At 41.2% G+C, this 12,697-nt stretch overlaps 1 long non-coding RNA gene across 18 annotated transcripts in view; it reads left to right on the forward strand.

The window, feature by feature from the left end:
- The window catches only part of LOC107053852, a 195,570-nt gene that overhangs the window by 93,405 nt on the left and 89,468 nt on the right, over positions 1-12,697 (forward strand). For 17 of the 18 annotated variants that reach the window (XR_005861391.2, XR_006939940.1, XR_006939932.1 and 14 more), the window contains 2 exons: positions 8,062-8,215; positions 9,534-9,638. This is a non-coding gene — a long non-coding RNA (uncharacterized LOC107053852). The remainder of the gene's footprint in view (positions 1-8,061; positions 8,216-9,533; positions 9,639-12,697) is intronic. The other variant, XR_006939936.1, reaches the window with a different exon arrangement.

Here is a 12,697-nt window from a genome sequence, read left to right on the forward strand (position 1 = left end):
ACTGCTTTTTAGACAGGCTAATTACAGGAATTTTGTTTTTAAAGGAAAAGGAGATAAGGGGAAAAAAAAAAAAAAGCAAAGTGATGTTCCCTGCAAATAGCCAAAGAAAAGAGTTTTCTAATGCTCTCTCAGTGTGCAGAGAGCTGCGGATAGCTGTATTTGATGGCTTCCTAATCTTCCCAAGAGTACCCACGTATGCTAATATTTACTCACTCTGCACACAGACAGCATCCGAACACTGCTGATGCATTTGTGTGTGTATTTAAGCAGAGCTTTTGGTCACGGGTGGCTCCTGGAGCCACCTGTATGGGAGAGGTCCCCTCTCACTGCTGCTTTTGAGGAGTTATGATGCCCTCTCTCCATTTCTAATGTTATACAGACAGAAAGCCACGTTCCCCTTTTGGCAACTTTGTCATTTGTTTTTATGCTCACTGAAGGTGTATTGCGTTTGTGCTCTTACAGTGCCCTAAACCAAAAGTAACGCTTTTTTTCCCTGTAAGCTACAGTCGATTATTATTTCACTACAGTATCCGAGAGCATGAAATAGAGATTTATGATACCCCTGTGTTTTCCACTTCACTTCATGTAGTGCCAGGAAGGTACAGCATCTCTGCCTGCACAGTATCCCTTTCTTTTCCCCTTTTCTCTCTTTGAGCAGCGTGCTGCGTGATTAGAGGATAGTGAGAAGGTCACTGACCAAACTTTATCTTCCACCCAGTTTCCCACAGCATGTATTCCTCCTAGGGAACATTTTCTCAGCTCAGGTTATTTCCAGAAATGTTCTCAAACCATCAGAACAGTCCTCGCAGTAAAACATTTCATTCCCACTTTCTATCCTTTATCTGGCGGCGCAGTGCTGACAGCATTTATGTTTCTTCTATTGACTGGGCCAAGAACAACAGGATTAATGAGGTTGTCTCTTCATGAGTGCATTATATTTTTTCCTCTGACCTTTCAAACATGGGAATCTTCTGTTTGCGATATTTCTTAAGGAAGGAAAATCCCACCTCGCTGAGGCCTGGCTGGGTGGGAGCCCAGGTTCTGTGCACCCGGAGCGATGCTCTGCGTGCTCCATCCTCTTGTGCTCAGACCATCGTGCTGCTCAGGAGGTGGGTGGACACAGATCTCTTGTTGTTGTTTTGTTTTGTTTTGCGTGTGTTCTGGGCAAGCAGGGGAAGGAGGTGTCACTGGGATCGCAGCCTTCCCCAGAATGCTCTCGCGCTTTATCATTCTTCTTCCTGATTATTTTTGACATGGGGTAACTGGAACGCAATCAAGATAGGATCGTTGCTAAGTGCAGCAGGACAGGGAACGTGAAGAATTTTCCCAAGGATGAGAGCACAAGTATCTTTAAACACAACAAATAACATTGCACATCTGACATCTTTCAGTTAACCTCCTCAAAATACGTCAGTTAGATAAGCTTAACATAATTACATTTTTTGCATAAGTTCATTAAGGGTGACTTATTCCCATTTTTCATCTGGGGACGCAGAGGGGACAAAGAGTCAGAAAAAATCCCACTTACCCAAAGCTGTATGATATAGACATGCCTCTAAGATATTATTTTTCTTTCGGTGGGGAAAGAAGCATCAAAAATGAGTGCATTCACACGTTGCATCCTGTGGGCCACTAAGGTCTTTTAAGGAAGTGCAGACACTTCGATGTCAAAGAGCCACTTGACCTGCTCCATAGTAAATGGTGGAGAAATCTGCTTGATATTTCAGGGAGGAGGATGGGATAGGGATAAGTAGAAGTGACCTACATGCAGTGTATGTGTATATACATATAAAAACTCTGAATATCATTTAATATAAATAACAAGAAGTGGAAAAATGAAGGATATGTTGTAGAACACAGTCTCCATAGGTATGTAGCTTTGCTGCACATAAGAAATTATTTTACCATGCAGGAAAACAAGCATTACCTGCTGCTTTTAGGTGAAAGCACAGTGCCCAGGGGCCTCTTACTGGCTGTGCCTGTTGCCAGGGATGGGATACTGAGCTAGGCTCCGGGCTGTGTTCCAGCAAGGTCAGAACTCATCGCCCAGCTCAGGGTTAAGCAAGCTGGAGAGCTCTGTATGTGAACTGAAGTCATTCTGGGGCTCTGAGATCTAAATGGGACGTGTGGACACGGCCAAATTCATCCATGTCAGGCCTAGGAAGGGAACAGAAACAAAGATTCCTGGCTTCTTGCTGTAGCAATTTAAATAATTCTATGTATTAGCTCTGGAAACGGGACAGGCTGCTTTTATGGCATTTTGAGTTAAAAAAGTCACCAGAGAAGCTCTTCAGAGTAATATTTCATGAGATTTTGAAATATTTCATGCTGAAAATAATAATTCTTACACAGGAAAGAAGGTAACCCCCCTGTGAAATGTCCTCAGGCACTGGCAGCCACTGCAAGTACCAGGAGAGCACTGCCTAGAGGTGCTTGCAGTTTCCAAGGTTTAAGCATGAGCATATTCCATGCCTTAAGTTTGTGTTTCCTGGCTGTCAGAGCTTTGGGTTTCGTTGCTTGAACTCTGCTTCCCTCCTTTTAGGATTTCTGTTGTAGCTGAACTTGGATAACCAGAGAGAGTACTTAATAAGCCTGCATTTGCGTTTGTCAGCATTTAGGACTATTAACTGTACACCCTTCTGATGGAGAAGTTCCTACATTCTACACTTCTAATAACTTACACAGAAGCTTAATTCTGCTGACTTGTACCGTTGTTTAACTGGAACAACTCGGTTAAGCTAATGAAACTGCAGTTTGCTTTATGTTCCTTTAAGCAATTGAGCTCCCTGCCATTCACTAGGAAGATATTCTCATAAATCCCCAACTGAAAATAATTTGGGGGTTGTGACCCTCAAGACTTAAAGATTTTCAAATCCTGACTCTTGAGGATTAAAAAAAACAACAACTGTATCTATCTGTGAACGGTGAATACATGTTTGTGTAGTTTCCCTTATTTGCATTTGTTGGTAATTAATTAAAAAACATGAGTTTAATTAAACTCGGAGTTAGGGGATTCATTAAAATAAAAACAAAAAGCATTTCAGTTAAAAAATGTAAAATAATTTGTTTGGCGGAGTCAGCTGGTGCAGCTTAAGGATTTGCAGAGAAATAGTGGTGGTGCAAAAAACTTTGGGGATTGTGGCAACGTGGTTTGGGTGCACACATCTCCAGCAGTGGGCAGCCCACGTGGGGCTGGCGCTTGCAGCGAAGTAAGCATGTTTGTCCTCAGGTTCTTTCTGGTCTGAGTCCAGGGCTGTGAATATATGACATCTACACAGGTCCTGGTAAGAGGGTTACGGAGTAAATGAAGGTTTTTAAAATGAGACAGAGTGAAAAGAGAATAGGTCAATGGGTTTAACGGTTGGACGAGATGATCTTGGTGGTCTTTTTCAATCTTTTTGATTCTATGGAAAAAAAATAAAAAAGATAAGCCTTAAGGAAATAAACCTAACTTATTTAAACTGTGTAACTAAATCACGCGTAACTATTTTTAATGTAATCACAGAATGGCAGAGGTTGGAAGGCACCTTAGCAGATCATTGAGACCAACATCCCTGCTAAAGCAGGTTCCTTACAATAGGTTGCACAGGAAGGCATCCAGCCAGGCCTTGAATATCTCCATAGGAGACTCCACAGCCTCTCTGGGCAACCTGTTCCAGTGTTCCATCATCTTTACCATAAAGAAGTTCTTCCATGTGTTGTTGTGGAACTTCCTATGTTCAAATATTGGAATCATAGAATTGCTCAGGTTGGAACAGGCTTTCAAGATCATCAAGTCCAACCACAAAGGCCATTAGTCCTTGTCCTGTCACTACGCACAACCAAGAAGAGCCTGACCTCATCCATTTGCCTCCTACCTCTGTTTAGATATTTATGGGCTAACAGTAGGACTAGATGATCTTAGTACTCTTTTCCAACCCTTATGATTCTATTAAAAAAAAAAAAAAAGAGAGAAACCTTAAGGAAATAGGTCTCACTTGCACAACACCTGTAACTAAATAATACTCATATGTTTTTAATATAGTGAAAAATCTTTTTTAGGTCTCTCTTAATTCCAATTCACCTTTTTTAATGTTATTCTTTCTTTTTTTTTTTTTTTCCTCTTTTTTTTCCTTCGGAGCAGAAGAGGGGATTCACTTTTTTAAAAATATACGTATATTCGTATATATATAAATGAGTATATTATCCATATTTTCCTGATGTTAAAACTAGTAATAGAAATAGAAAAAGATAATTAAGCCCGACATTTATTTCCCATCCTGGTCTCTTGGTTTCTGCCTCTTTGGTGGGGCTGGGCTCATCCCACCAGCTAAAGAGGACAGACTGTCTGTAGGAAATGCTCCCATACGGACAGCAGAAGATGAGAAGGTTTGATGTGTTCCTGGGGCTGGACTACTGCTGCAAAGGGAAATGTCTCTGCAGGGTTATTTTATTTTGGGCAAAACTGCTTCAAATTCATTTTTTTTCTAATTTATACTTCCCCCAGAGTATTTAATTTGGGGGTGGAACAATTATAATAATGAAATATAATACTCAATGAAAAAAATTCCTAATTGTGTTTATCAGACTCGGTTTCCTATGACATCCGTGTGTAGGATGTCAGGATACAACTGGGTGCATGAAAAGGACCAGATGTAAGAAAAATCAAACAAAACCTGTGCTGTCTCTCTGAGACGAGGAGCTGGCTGTGGGTGCCTGTTTCCCACAGCACTGCATGGGAGGGCTCCTGCATTAGCTAACACCTCTGCTAGCAACAGTGCAGGGAAAGGTGGCCTTCATGCACGGGGAGCAGATGCTCCACAGCTGAAGCCTTTCAAAGGAGACACCTACAGAGCCCCTGGCCTTATGGAATAACTGAATTGTACGTAAATAGTCTTTAAAGAGAGCATTGTCTGCTCTTTTTTTTTTCTCCCCCCTGAAAAAAAATGGGAAAACTAAGTGGGTTTTTGTGTGTGGGTAAAGTAAATATGGTTGGAAAGACATGACTTGTTAAGAGCTTTTTTGAGGACCCCACACTCACAAAATCCTTTAGGTCATGTGTTTGCTTTCTGAAACATTTGGTAAGTAATAAGTGCCAAGGGACTATATGCACTCCATCTGGAATTAGCAGATTCCTCTTTGTTCAATTGTTCCTAAATTTGGAACCAGCTGACTTGCTTAAAAGTATTTTGATTTTCTTTTAAATAAATATGGGAAATAAACATAGCCCAGGACCTTCAGAGAGGTGCGTTATTAGTCTTTTCCCTGACTTCACGAGTCTTAAAGAGGCATTTGGCAGTTTTGATGCTTGCTCTTGGTTTATGCTAACAATTTGTTTGGAATGGCCCATCATTTTTACTTCCCTTTTATAAATAGTAACAAAGAAATCAGAGACGGAAAAAGAACTATTAGGTCATCAAACCCGCTCCGCTGCCAATGTAGGCCTGTTCCTCACAGTGTATTTTTTCCATTTATTTATCCAGGTTGAACTTGGAATTAAGTTTAAGGTCTGGAGGTCTGATGAGAGGTGCAAGAACAAATGGAGATTTTACACTTTTCTCCTCTCTTTACTATACGGATATCTTATTTCCATTCCCACCTTCCCTTTAGAGAGAAGTGTAATGTCAAAAGATCAAGTAGATGCTTTCTCTTTGCAGGTGTTGTAGATTACTGCTTCATCCCTGAAAAAAATTAATTTTTGCTTGGGGAAAGCAAAAAAGGAAGAGAAAAGCAGCACTTCTCTTATCTTCCCTATGCTCTGTAACACCAAAGAAAAAAAGCTTGAGACCAAACCACCTGCTTGTCCAGTAGGCTTATTGAAAAGGCTGTTTCCTTGAGGAGCTGTAAAAACTCATTTAATATATATAAAAACTTCTTTAAAATAAATAGAGAATTGAAAAAAAACATCTTAGAATCGTTCAGAATTGCACCAAATACGGACCTCAGCCAGAGGGCCCATTTGACACTGTAAATGTTTTCAATGAGAAGATTGCAAATGGAAGCTCAGAAAGATTCTCCAATGCCGTTACATTTGGCATGTAAAGAATTACATATTAAGAGGCACGGGTCTGTACATTTGGGATAACAGCCTGGGATAGTCACCCTGTGTATGTTGGTCTGTTTCCATGTACTCAAATAGAAGGATGCCTCTTTGCAACAGCTGAAGATGGATGATCCCCTCTGACTGCAGAGGAAGCTTAAGGAGACTTGCTTTCCTAAGTCAGAGCTGGCTCTGTCAGAGCAGGATCAAGGTCCTTATCTGGTTCAACATTGCTCAGAATTTTGTTTTATCCAACATTTGTTCAAAATATAAGCAAACATTTTATTTCTGCTTCAAGCGTTCAGAGGAGTGGAAGCAGTGCAGCACAAGCAGATACATTTTTTTTTCTGTATGGCTGCAAGGTCTTTTTATTTGGTCTAGATACACATCTGTAACTATTTTACCAACTTACGTCCGGTAAGTCAAAGGGGCTTAAGTTTTCAGCTCTTGCTCTGAGTCACTATCATTCTGTTTTGCAGGTTGTTTCCAATGCATTGTGTTTCTGCAGCCTAAGGGCTTCCCTAAATCATTATTCTGTTCTAGCAAGCTGGAACTTAAACTATAGTCAAACACTAGCATGAGCCAGGGAAAATCTGATCAGAACCTCTTTTCCTCTGCTCATCAGTTCCTATTCTGAGGATCAAACCTGCATTTCCTCTGTGTGGTTGAAAGCAGTACGTTAGTGGGAATAAGCACCAGCAGCACGCAGCTGAATCTGCTGATGATACCGGTGTTTGGACTAGACCAGAACATGGCAGTACTGGCTGGCTCTTTTGGAACCTAAGCCTGTGGGTATGTGCTCAGGGGTTGCACTAGAAGTACATGGAGACAAAGATGTCTGTGCACACCGTAGGTTAGCACACGTTAATCCTTCAAAGCAGATGGGCTTTAAGCAATAAGGTAGCATGGACTACTGGCTGTAGAAAATATATGTAATTATATGTATTTATATTGTATGTGTATGTTAGAAAATACAGTCTTACGATTTGGAAAGATAGACATTTGTTGTCTTCTCTATCTGCAAGATATCTGTACATGTAAGAATAGTGTTAGTAACTGTGATGATTTTCTGAAAATGTGTCCTCCTCAAGCATTTTTGATGACAACAGAAGAAGTAATATTCACTCTTGTTCCTAAAATGTTAATTAAGCCATTGCTATTAACATCGATGGGAGTACAGAAGCCCCAAATATTTGCATACATGAAGGATTGGAGGTTTCTTTTTGATTTTGGCTATTTTCTAGGAAGTCTTGAAGAACCAACTTTGTTATGAGGATAAAGTTATTAATTGTAACTTGTAAGTCTTTCAGACAATGCATATGCTCATGCTTCACATTTTATAGTCTTGTTTTATATGACTTTGTATGCTCCTAAATGTCATTTAGATTATAAAAATTACTGATAGGTGGCAAAAGTCTTAGTAAAAGACAGTAAAACACACACACAGAACCAAAAGACGTACCGTATGGTAGATGAAGCAAATCCAAATTTTAGAACAAAGGAAAAATGTTACCCTATAAAGCGTGGTTTCTTTTGATGGGCTTGAAGGAAAGCCCCTTTGGCAGGTGAGGGTATTGCATCACGCTGAGCTTAGAACTACTGACTGGTTCTGTGCTGTTTGTGGAGACGACTAAGTTGTCATTTTTAATTAGTTGTGTGCTCTTCTCAAAGGCTAATTACTTTAGTTTTTATCAAGATTACTTGATTGGCAATGACAAGGGTGTCACGGTTACGTATTTTTAGAGAATTCCCCAACCTGCACAATTATATGATTTTCTGTTCCCCCTGGATTCTTTGTGCAGTAAAGCCTTCACTAAAAATAATGGTTAAAAAAAAAAATGCGTATTTACCATTGATATCAACAACAACAACAAAAGAAAATCTCTCTTGATATTTAGTCAATGTGAAAAGCCTTTACCCTTTGTTTCCCACTCTGCCAGGGACACCAGTGAGGCTCTGTTACCTGGACTAAAGTTACTGCAGGTAAACTGAGTTCGAGACATGAAGATTTTCTTTTTTTCCTCTCTCTTATTTCTTCGCAGTTGTGTATCCTCCGTTGAGACTGCCTTCATGGCACATTTGTTTCAAGGCATGCAATTGAGACGCTCGGATACCGATGTTCAGAGCCCTCTTCTCCTTGCTTACCTAAATTTAGTTAAAGAGCCCTTGAGATAAGTAGAAGTGCTGCAGCCACAGGTGAAATCTCTCATTTCTTTGGCTACTTATAGATTACCATGATCTGCTTTGGTTTGGAACAGCAGCTACCCAAAGGTGATGCTGTGGGAATGCTACCTTGAGGAGGAGGGGGGGGGGGGGGGAAGCGGAGGGGGAGATGAAAACTCCTCTGATTTTTTCACAATAGTTATGCCCTGAGAATCATTGCATTACTCCCATTCCGCAACACATAAACACACGTCAGATGTGTGGTAAACCAAATTCTCTCAGGAGCTTGTCCTGAAAGAGGGAAAGACACGATGATTTAGAGTCTACATCTGCAGCTCCTGCAGCTGCTTCAGTTCCTGCTGATGGAGGAAAATTCCCTGCAGCAACAGCCTCCTGAGGCAGAGGCTTAGAGCAGTTCCTGAAGCAAAGTCCCAGAGGCTTTGGGCCCAACGCTGTCACTTGCCCGTTGGGCAGGTGAGGAGCAAGCAGCCACTGTGCAGCATGGTCACTTCTGCTGTCAGATGCATCACCTGCAAGTGGAAGAGGGCTGTGTATCACTCTTTCTGGATTCTTTAAGATTTTTAGAAAGGCAGATTAGAGCAGGCAACTTCCTAAACGAGGTGCAGGGCATGGTGCGGCCTTGGCATACCCTTGGTTGAAGCTCGCAGGGTGAGCTGCCAATGGGTGTGAAGCCTGCAGGAATGTTTTCACTGGTGGGGAACACGTGAGACTTTTCTTCAGCTTCTTGCAGTAAGAGGATGTTCTGGAGGGAAGTCTCATGCAACCTCTGTATTTTGAAGTTGTTCTCGGTGACAGACTGGGAATGCAGCAGCACCAGCACTGTGATTCTTTCCAACCTATGTGTAAAAAACACCTCTGTACTAAACAGCTTTTCTGCCTAATGAGCTAATAATGCATCTATGAGTTCAGTTATTAAAGTAAGTTTTTATTGCTTTTTGCTTATGTTAGCACCCCAGACTCACCAAACAAGTCGGGTAGACTGGCAATTACCAGGGCTCTAGGAACAGGGATTCAGCTCCCTGCTTCCTCTGCAGTGAGGAAAGGAGATGGGACCAGACCCTAAAGGTATTAAATGCCTTAATCCTATGGAATTTGATGGCAATGGGTGCCTAAATACCCGGGGGATATGGCTTAATCTCTTTATACCTTTGTTCTTCATCTGGCATATAAGAGTAATAATTCTCCCCTAATCACAGTAAAATATGACCAAAAAAGAAACATACTAAGGAAAACAAGATGTTCAGCTACTATAATCTCTAAATGCAGAAGTATCTAAGTAATACAGCATGACAATATGGTTATTTCTTTTTGATGACATTGTGCTCTCCAGTCCTAGGGAGAAGTGTTCACCTGCTTGTTGATTCACTGCCGGCTGTGTTCCCTGACTGCAATCAGAGCACATTTTCCCCTTCAGAAGTTTAGAATCAAGGAGAAGGTAAGGATGCAGCTTGACTTTTAAAAATCAGACTGCAAGTATTTATTTCTCAATGCAAAACTGAACCCTTTTCCCTTCTAAGCTAACTTTCAGCATCTCAGCTTTCTGTGTGGAGCCTTGCTTCCAGTATAAATAAATGATCCCACATTCCGTCATGATAACATATGCTCATGCAGAGCTCAAAATTAGAAGGAATATGAAGTGTTCTATTAATTGCATGAATGTTGATTGTTAAAATCATGTGCTAATTGGTAATATCTGTGTGCAGTAGGTTCCCGCAATATGTGTTAGATTACATTAACTGTGCTTGTGACTCAGATATCAGGCATTATGCATTTTATATAAGGATTTTTAAAAAACTTTGCGTAATTAGGTTCTATAGACTATCAGTGTAGAAGAATTAGTGGAAGATTGTGTAAAGGGCATATAAAGTTAGAGGCAGGAAGAATTCTGAACTCTCAAGATGCATCTGCTCCTCTTACTCATGGTGTGCTTCCCCTCAAATTCTCTCCGAAGTAATTCTCACTGTGTTTGTCTTCAAGTAATTCCCAGGGAATCAAGTAGGAGCTCTTTCTCACAAAGGGGACTACCGTGGTGCTTACAGTATACATTTGAAAGTTTCCTTTTTTTGGCTGCACTTTGTCAATTTTCAGCCTTTTCCTTTGCGTTCCCCAGGCTTTGATCCAAGGAGCACTCAGGTATATTACAGGGTAGTTAGATGATCGCTATACTCACCTATCAGAGTGGAACTTGAACATATTTAGCAACACGACGCTCCTCTACCAGATGTGCTTCCTCTCCTTTCCTAATCTGTGGGGAAAACTTCATACGGATCTGTTTTGTTCATTGATGTTTTAATTTTATTGAGTGCTGTGGGTATTTGTCAAAACAGGTGAGGTAGCAGGAACTAAAACTTAAAGCTGAATACTGCAAGGGATGAGAGTTTCCTGGAAGCATAACAGTGATTTCTGCTCCCTGAATGGTTGGAGCTGTGGGGAGGGAGATGTGGGAGATGAGTCTAACGCAGAAGCAGAGGGATGCAAACTTTGATATCCAACCCATATGATATTCTTTGCTCATCCTCTTCTCAGCAAAAAAAAAAAAAAAAAAAAAAAAAAAAGAAAAGTATATTCATGCTTTCACATTTCTGCAGAAGGAGCACACTGTACTGTATTTCGGTTAGGCAGATCTTGATACAGTTCTGGAATGGGCACGGGTACTGTGTGCCTGCCCACTGCAAGGTGGGAACAGAGCACCCTCAATTCACACTGGTTTAAATCGTCTCCCAAGGAAAATGCAAGGTAGCAACGATAAAAAAAAAATGATTCAGAGTTAGGTCAGGCAGATTTCTTGCTTGTCAAAAAAAAAAAAAAAAAAGTTCAATGTTCCATGGATTGCATTGAGAAAAATACCTAGAATGAATCTGTTCTAACTAGCATGATTTTAATTCATTTTACAGTGGACCAGCTTGGTAATGATGCAATGAATTAAAACAGGTTGTCTGAGAGAAAAAATGGATGCTGTTTTGGTAAAAAGAGCATTTACAGAACTGTTAGAAGTCCTGAGCCTTATTAGAGCTATTACTCCAATATCTGTTGATTTACTGGTCTTGGAACAAGCCAACCTCTCTTGGGTTCAAGAGCTTAATATTAAGGCACACTTCACCAGTTGTCCTGAGAAACCCACAGATTTAAGAGGAAATCGGTTTTAGCCCCCATCCAAAATGCTGATGCTGAATCAAACAGTGCATGAACTATATTCACAGTTTTAATTAAAAGAAAAACTGACAAATTACTCACATTCTACTGTTCCTAAGATGGTTATCCATTATAGAGAGGAATATTTTTTTCTAATATACACGCTCTCATACATGAAATGGTTTCTAGATTTATTTTATTATAATTGTAAACTATGGCACAAATGCTTCGTCTTACTTCTTTAAAAATGTTTTCCAGCTTCTTAGTAGTGCGTCCCCCTACCCTCCACCAGTTCTGATTCACAAAGTGATACATTAAAAAGGGCAAACAAATGTGGGAGATGAGATGACCACTGGAAATAGGTGGAAAAATTAACAATTAAAAAAAAAATTAACCTGAAGGAAATTGCTTACTAATTTTTAAGATACAGAGGTTAATCTAAAATGACTACCAGCCCTCAGAAGGTTAACTGTCAAATTAAATAGCAGGGACATACAGTGGTCACTGGCTACCTGGGGGAATAAGCTGCTAAATTAGTTACTTCAGTTCACATAATGTACACAGAGATTAGCTCCTCATGGCTCTGCCTGGGAAACTGCATATTGGAAGGTTTTGTCCCCGTTCTGTGCTCTGGAGGGTCTGGATTACTGGTGGGCATGGTGGGATAAATGGAGGCAGAAGTAAACTGGGGAGAGGGACAAGCTGTTGTTGTGTGGGGAATAATAATGATAAAAATCAAGTGACTTCAGTTTCTCTTGCCTAATGACTTATACATTGCGTCGCTGTTGGCTGTGGCATGGTTCCCAAGTTTGGGGCATGGGCTGGGGTCGATCCTGGCAGAAGTGGTGCGCCCCAGACCGAAGGACGTCACTCATTGTAAGCAAGCCGAAGGGAATCCAGGACAATGCTGGATGCGGTGGTGTGGACTGTTCTTTTCCCGTTACTCTTTGTTCCATTGTTTTGAGCTGTCAGGATTTGGCAGCCCGGAGGTGGATGTCGCTGTGTAACTTACTGTCCTGGAGAGCCTCTCCAGAGGAGCCTGCAATGGCCCCAAATGCTCTGATGCTTGCCCCTAACATTAGGCTGCTTGTAGGGCTGTGTTCTCCATTGGTGCCCCAGTAAAAGCCCCAATGCAGCTAACCCAGCAGGAGTGATGCTGGTCCCCAGGGTCCATTCTACCTCATCACTCTCATGCATGCATCCTGCATTGCAGGCAGCCCACGCAGCTGGACACCACGCAGGGCATTGCTCAGACCACACTGAATCACGCACCCATGTCCTGCTTACAAAGTGCCTTTTGCTACCTGCCAGGCCTCTGGGCTGGCAAAAATTATTTCTCCCCTCCCTTCAAGAGCGATGGTT

The sequence above is a fragment of the Gallus gallus genome, chromosome 7 (genome assembly GCF_016699485.2).
Source record: "Gallus gallus isolate bGalGal1 chromosome 7, bGalGal1.mat.broiler.GRCg7b, whole genome shotgun sequence".
NCBI lineage: Eukaryota > Metazoa > Chordata > Aves > Galliformes > Phasianidae > Gallus > Gallus gallus.